Genomic DNA, 8,108 nt, shown 5'->3' with positions numbered 1-8,108 from the left:
GATTCAGTGACTGGGATATTTGGGATGGGAGTGTCAGAGACAGTGCGATTGGCACAGGACAGAGCGGAGTTTATGGCTGTTGTATATGAGTCGCAGGCGACTCGACGGCACATAACAACAACAACAACAACAAGAAGATAATTTTTCATAATATTACAATGTTGGCCTTTCTATTTTAGTTGGTGCTGTTTCGATGTTGCCCTTTTCATCTCTTATTCTGATTTTTTGTGTATTTTCCTTCTTTTCTTTTTTTAGTTTTCCTGGTGGTTTGTCAACTTTACTGACCTTTTCAAAAGAAGCAACTCCTAGTTTTGTGGATGGTTTCAATTGTTTTTCTGTTTCCTGTTTCATTTATTTCTTCCCTAATTTTTTTAATTCCTGGGTTTCTAGAGCATGTTCCGTTTTCTTCTTGTTCTGTTTCAATTTGTTGGAGATGTTGAGTTAGAGAGTCAATGATCATTTTTTTCCTGCCTTTTGATATGTTTGCTTAATGCTATAAATTGACTTCTGATTACTGTTTTCCAGAGGTTTTGGTAATTGGTGTTTTCATTTTCATTTATTTCCAGAAAATTTTTAGTTCCATTTTTATTTTTTTTAGTATCCACTCATCTTCAAGCAAGGTGTTGTTCAGCTTCCAAATATATAGGGTTTTTTTCCTACTTTATCCTCTTGTTATTACTTTCTAACTTTGTAGCATTGTGGTCTGAGAAAATGCTTTGTATTATTTCTATGTTTTTGAATTCATTGATGCTTGCCTTGTTACCTAAAATGTGATCTGTTCTGGAGAATGTTCCATGCGCATTGGAGAAAAAGGTACACTGTGGGTTTTTTGGAGAGCATTAGCCGATAAATATCTATGAGGTTGAGTTGGTTTATTGTGTGGTTTAATTCTCGAGCATCTTTGTTGAGTTCTTTTTCTAATAGTTCTATTCTTTTTTGAGAGGGGTGTATTGAAGTCTCCAACTACTATTGTAGCATTGTCTATATCCTTTTTCAGGTTTGTTAATGTTTCTTTTATATATCTTGCAGATCTTTCATTTCATGTATGTATTTATTGTTGTTATGTCCCCTTCTTCAATTGACTCTTTAAGCAGTATATAGTGACGTTCCTTGTCGGTTGTGATGGTTTTTGCATTGAAATTTATTTTATCAGAGATTAATATCACTGCTCCTGCTTTTTTTCTGGCTGCCATATGCTTGATATATTTTTCCCAAACTTTTATTTTTAGTCTTTCTTTATCTTCATTTTTCATGTGTGTCTCTTATAGACAGCATATTGATGGATTTTGTTTTTTTATCCAATCTGCTACTCTTTTTCTCTTCAGTGGTACATTGAAACCATTCATATTCACATTGAAAGGCAGGGTTTTATTGCTATCATTTTGTTGAGATCTTTTTGATGTTTTTGCTAGTTACTTTGACCCATTCTTCTTTCTCTGGTACCTCTGCAGGAAAGACATCTTTCAGTGTTTCCTGCAACACTAGTCTTTTTTTCCCCCCCACAAACTCCTTTAGGTACTGTTTTTTCTGGGAATATCTTGATCTCTCCTTCATATTTGATGGACAATTTTGCTGGGTACAGTATTCTTGGTTGACAGTTGTGTTCTTTTAGTGTTTGGTATATGTCCTTCCAGTGTCTTCTTGCTCACATGTTTTCTGCTAAGAAATTGGCACTTAATCTTATCTGCTCTCCCTTATAGGTTACTCTTTGTTTCTCCCTAGCTGCTTTCAGAATTCTCTCTTTATCTTTTGTTCTTGCAAATTTGACTTGGTGTTTTTCTTTTGAGATCTATTCTATATGGTGTTCACTCAGCTTCTTGTATATATACTCTGTCATTCTTCATCATACCTGGGAAGCTTTCCTCTAGTAATTCCTCCCCAACTTTTTCAGTGCCTTTACTTGCTTTTTCTTGTTCTGGAATTCTGATGATGCACATGTTATTTCTCTTGATGGTGTTCCAGATTATTCTTAGGTTTTCTTCTATTTCCTTCCTTTTGGATTCTGCTTTTTGCTCTAGCAGATCACTGGTGATAATTCTATCTTCTATTTCAGTGGTTCTGTGTTCCATCTCTTCAACTGTGCTCATGTGTACCTCCATCATGTTGACAGCATCTGAAACATTGGACCTCATATTTTGGATCATGGTTTCTTATTTTTCCAGTGCCATTAGCTCCTTGCTCATTTTATGTGCATTGGTCTGGATTTTTTTTTAAAGCTCCTCCTGATTTTTGCTTGCAGTGTCTTGTAATTCTTCCAGTTTTTACTTTCACCCACTCAATCATTGAAAATATTCAATTATTATTCTTTTAAATTTTGTGCCAGAAACTTCCATCAGCCTTTCTGGCTTCATGACTTTTTGGGGGTGACATCTTGCTTTGGACTTGTGTAAGATGTGAGATAGCTTGCTTCTTTTGAGATATTTATAGGTTCTTGATCTGAAGACAGTTCTGTAGAAATCAATTGGGCAGCTGCCTCACCTGTGGTGTTCTCGGAACTTCTGACACAAGGAAAAGTTCAGTTCAGGGACTGTGAGAGCAACCTCTTTTAGGTAAGTCAGATCAAGGTGCTCCGGATTAAAGGCAAGTTGATTGCCTGGATGTGTAGGCACAGGTGTGGAGCTGAATGGGAGGCAGGGCAAGCATGTGGGGCAGGGCGACCACAAGGGCAGGCCAGCCACTTGCACAGACCTCACTCACATATCAACTGTCCTGGTTTGCTCACAAGTGGAGTCCCTACTCAAATTCCAGCTGTCCGTTTCCACTCCGCAGTTCTCGTTCAGCCGTTCTTGCCCAGAGACCCTCACCCAGGTTCTCTGGGTCCAGTGGGTCTTAAGAAAATTCATTCAAATTCCCACTGACCCGCTCGCTTCTGGCCTGTTTGAGGGGTCCAAGAAAACTTAGTTAAATTCCTACCACCCACTCGTTCCTGGGAGGTCTCCTGGCCAGTTGGCGGGGCCCACAAAAACTCAGTCAAATTCCAATAAGCCTGCTTGCTCCTAGAAGAACTTAAGAAAAATCAGTCAATTTTCTGCTAACCTGCTTTCTTCTGGTGGTTGGGTCCCACTGCAGCTCAGCTGGTGGCTTTTGCCAGGGACCATAGCTCGCTGCTCCTTTAGCTCCCAAAAGAATTATTTTAATAAAAGTTCTGGCTCAAATTCCTACTGTTCATGTGGCACTGTGTCAGTCTCTGTGTGCTGTGTCGGTTTCTCTGGTGGCATATTTCTATGCAACTTGCTGCTCCTCCAGCTCCTCATGCAGCTTCTTCCACTGCCACCATCTTGGTTCTTGAGCCTGTAAATCTTAATAAGATTGCCTCATCTTTCTCCATTAGAGTGGTTACTGTTTAAAAAATGGCAAACTTTTGGTTAGCAGCTCAACACATAACCTACTACAGTACCAAAAATGAACATGCAAGAAATTGTAAAGGTGTAAATAAAAAATATGGTATTTTCCTTCCTTTATTTGATTGTGTTTTGTTAGCAAACAGAGCCATGGAAACACAAGGCATAAAACAGGGCCAGGGAAACCCCAGTGCCCTTTCTTGGGCTTTCTGAGTGTCAAGAGACAGTTGTCATGGTGGCAATGAACACTTCCTAATTCTGGAGCTCTTGTGGTCCTAAGAGAGTGGCACTACTAACCAAAGTATGACACTTCTATGGTGGTTCTAACCCATCAACAGCATGGTGAGCAATCTTCTCCCATGAAATCTACAAAAGAACCTCCTGGAGGATAAGCTATGAGTAAATTTCTACTCAGTGTCAGTGAGTTTGAGTTTTTACTTCCTTATACTGTCTTGTTCTTATCTGATAAACAGTTATGATTTTTGTTGAATGAGACCGAATATCTCCAATTTTCTGTCAAAAATCCGTTTCTCTTAGAATAAACGTGATGGTAGTGGGTTTTGACATATGAATACATTAACCTGGAAATTAGTTCCCATTCTTTTCAATGGGACAAAAAATTTAGGTAGTAAATATCAACACATTTGACTCTCACATGGAATGCCTTCAGAAGACTGTATGGAAAAACTGTCTTAAGACAGTCCATTAGATAAGGAGTCAGAGGGAATGCATCTGCTTTGTTCCATCCTATTTGCTGTCTGCAGTCAAAGTTCAAAATTTGGATGTCAGCTCTACTACATTTGTAGGTGACATCATTCATCCTTTATGCCACTGACTCAAAATTTCTGTGGTGAGAATTTCATCCAAATCCAGAAATGGTAGGAGGAGTCAGAGACTCCTAGAGTAGCTAGTGTTCGATTGGGGCACAGGGGAGTTTAGGAAGGGAAGCAGCTGCAATATGTGGGACCTAGATATTCTAGGGAGTTGAATAACGTGAGTCCAATAATACATGTGCGTTTTGTTTCTTACACAAATTCTGAACAAAACTTTATTTGATAGTAGTAGGCCCAATTGTAGATTCAAACAACTCTAAGATGACAATCTGGTATTTTCAAACTGACCTAGTTTGATTTAAAAGCTCAATATAGCACCATCATCCCCAGAGGAACAGCTTGAGCTGTCATAGTGGCCCATTTTATGATGGATGCAGTAGTAATTTTTCTGGGATAGAAAATAACTCTAAATATGACTTTGACTCAACTTTTTGCAGTACTTTTTTGGTGATCACCATAATTTGTTAACTTACTAAATATCTTACTCAGATTTATTTTTGTTGTTGTTAGGTGCTCTTATGTAGAGTATGACTCATAGTGACCCTATGAACAGCAGATATGAACTCAGTCTTATCCTGTGCCGTTTTCACACTTCCGGACACACTGTAGTTCACTGCAGCAGTCACATGTCAATCCACCTGGTTGAAAGTCCTCCTCTCCTTTCCTGACACTCCACCCTTCCCAGCATCATATTCCTCTCCAAGGAATAACTCCTTCTAGCAACATGCCCAAAGAATATGAGGTGAAGCTTCATCATCCTTGTCTCCAAAGAGGACTCTGGCGACGCCCTCTCCAAGACATATTTATTTGTTTTTTTTGGCAGTCCGTGGAATTTTCAGTGATCTTCTCCAACACCACAACTCAAAGGCATCAATTCTTCTTCTGTCATCCCTATTAATTGTCCAGCTCTCATACGTATAAGTTATAGGCCTTTGAAAACTTTATGAACACTAGAGGAATGCAGACAGTTATAGTTATGCAGTGGTATGGCCCTGATTGGAAGTTAGTTGAAATGGGGGGGGAACAGTAATAAATATAATTTAATAATTGGAACATGGAATGTACATAGCTTGAATGTTGGGAAACTGGAAATTTAAAAAAATGAAATGGAATGCATGGACATTGACATACTAGGCATTAGTGAGATGAGATGGACCAGGTTGGCCACTTTGAATCAGATAAACATATGGTATACTATGCTGAGAATGAAAAAGTGGAAGAAAAGGTGTTGCATTCATGGTCAAAAAGTAAAAAAGTCAATTTCAAGTTCTATCTTAAAATACAATGTTGAAAATGATAGGATTATATCCATATGCATACAAGAAACCCTAGCTAACATGATTATTATTCAAATATATGCTCTCACATCTAGAACCAAAGAGTGAAAAATTGAGAATTTTTACCAATTTTTTCAGTCTGAAATTGACCAAACATGCAATGTTATGATAGTGCAATCAACATGTTAATGATAATTGGTAACTGGAACGCAAAGTTGGAAACAGTGAAGAAGGAATAGTACTTGGAAAATATGGGCTTGATGATAAAAATGAGGCTAGATATAGAATGATCAAATTTTATATTTTCAATGATTTATTTATTGCAAATACCTTTTTAAAAATACTCAGCATTAGCATAATTCAACTTTTGTTTTTGTTTTTCATTGTCTTTTTGTTAGAGATCATCCCCAAACAGAGCATTTTAATGGGGATAATGACAGCAAGCAGAGTAGTTAGCCCACAAAATCTTTAGCTTGAAAGTTTAGGGTATGTCAGTCAAGATTTCTCCAGTGTGTTGTCTGTCCCTAGGAGGGGTTCTTTCTGGAAGCTCTTGAGGTTCATGGAGGAGAAGGAATGAAAACAAAACTGCAGACTGATGAAGAGCTGGGATTCACAACAGGAGCTTATGGGGAGCTTGCCTTGATCAGGATGGACTTTCAGGTACCACCCAGAACAAGCAGGGCTATCCTCTGTAGAGTCACACTTTATTTTTAAGTCTTCTCTTCAAATTTCAATCTTGTATACATCTATCATGATGTTGCCTATTGGCTCAGTGGTGAGGATTTTTGTCTTCTTGATATTGAGATGTAATACAGTTTAAAGGCTACAATCTTTTATTTTTTTGCAGCAAGCATTTCAAGTCCTCTTTGAGCCAGTGAGATTGTGTCATCTGCATAATACGAGTTGTTAATGAGTCTTCCTCCAATGCTGATGTCACACTCTTATTCATAAAGCCCATCTTCTCAAATGATTTGCTCAACATACAGATTGAATAGGTGTGGAGAAAGGATGGAGCTTTGTTGCATATTTTTCCTCATTTTAAACCATGCAGTATTCCATTGCTCTGTTCAAATGACCATTTCATGCTCTAAATACAGGTTTCACATGAGCACAATTAAGTTTTCTGGAATTCTCAATTCTTCTTAATGTTACCCATAATTTGCTATGATCCAAATGGAGTTGAATTGACACAGTAATTGCAGCAATGGACACAAGTGTGTCAGAGATGATGAAGATGGCACAGGATAAGACAGGGTTAAGGTATGTTGATCAAAGGATTGCTATGAGTCATAACAACAACACCAACACAGTGAAATGACTGAATAGTCAATAAGTCACAAATAAATATCTTTCTGATATTCCCTGCTTTCAGCCAAGATCCACCTGACATGGCAATTATATCCCTGGTGCCATGGCATCTTCTAAGTCCAGCCTAAATGTCTTGTAGCTCTATGTCAAGGTACTGTCGCAACCATAATTTACCAATAAGTAATATATGTGACTTAGTGATAAAAAGTTGCGTTTACCAACCCCAAACACACACAGTTCAAATCCGCAAGCTACTCCACAGGTGAAAGATGGGCAATCTCCTGCTGTGTGATTAAATCGCCTCTGAAAATCTGCTAGAGTGTCAACTCTGCAAGGGTTCTGATTCAATGGTACACAACAACAACAACAATACATGATGGAGGAGCTGTGGTGGTGGAGTCAATATGGAGTTGCACTGCTAAGCCAATGGTGACATCTCTGTCGTGGCGCCAATCAGCAAGTGATACTTTGAGAGAAAGATGGATCATTTCCCTACCACACATTTTTGAAATTTATAGCCTTGTAAATCCCCTGGAGGACCAGTTATAAATTCATTCTGACTCCAAGACAATGTAAATAGCTAGGTAGCTAATATATGTTGATGCTTCAAAATCTTGAATATTGCTTTCACTGAGAAACAAAATAAGTTCACTGATTTGGAAACTGATACTGGTCTGTGGCCATTTTTGGCTCCTCATGTGACTGGACACTATAGAATAATATCATTAATATCTCATGCAAGCAAAATATTGCTGATGATCATTTAAAATTAACTAGACAGGGAATTTCTGGAAGTTTAAGTAGGATTTAGAAGAGGCTGTGGCACCAGGGATATCATTGCTGATGTCAGATCCTGGATTGAAGTAAAGAATGTTGTTATTGTTGTTGTTAAGTGCCATTGAGTTGTAGGCGACTCATAGCGACACTATGAATGAAAGTCTTCGACCCTTGCGTGACTTTCATCCTTTCTCCAGGTTCATAGGGCTTCCGGAGGAAGTAAAGAATGCCAGAAGAATATCTATTTGTGCTTTATTGACTGTGGGAAGGCAGTTCAAGCTGCTTTGAAGGAAATAGCAAAAAAATAAGGCCCTAGGAATAGATGGTATACCAATTGACATATTTCAGTTAACAGATGCTGCGCTGGATGTGCTCACCAAGTTGTGCTAGGAAATCTGGAGAACGACCACTTGGCCAATTGACTGGTAGAGATCTATATTTGTTCCCATTCCAAAGAAGGGAGACCCAACAGAGTGTGGAAAATATAGAACAATATCATTGATTTCACACGCAAGCAAGATTCTACTGAAGATTATCCAAAAAAGACTGGAACAGCACATCAGCAGAGAACT

This window comes from Elephantulus edwardii, unplaced genomic scaffold (genome assembly GCF_000299155.1).
Source record: "Elephantulus edwardii isolate Elephantulus edwardi_28Jun2011 unplaced genomic scaffold, EleEdw1.0 scaffold00083, whole genome shotgun sequence".
Taxonomy (NCBI): domain Eukaryota; kingdom Metazoa; phylum Chordata; class Mammalia; order Macroscelidea; family Macroscelididae; genus Elephantulus; species Elephantulus edwardii.
This window is presented reverse-complemented; position numbering follows the sequence as displayed.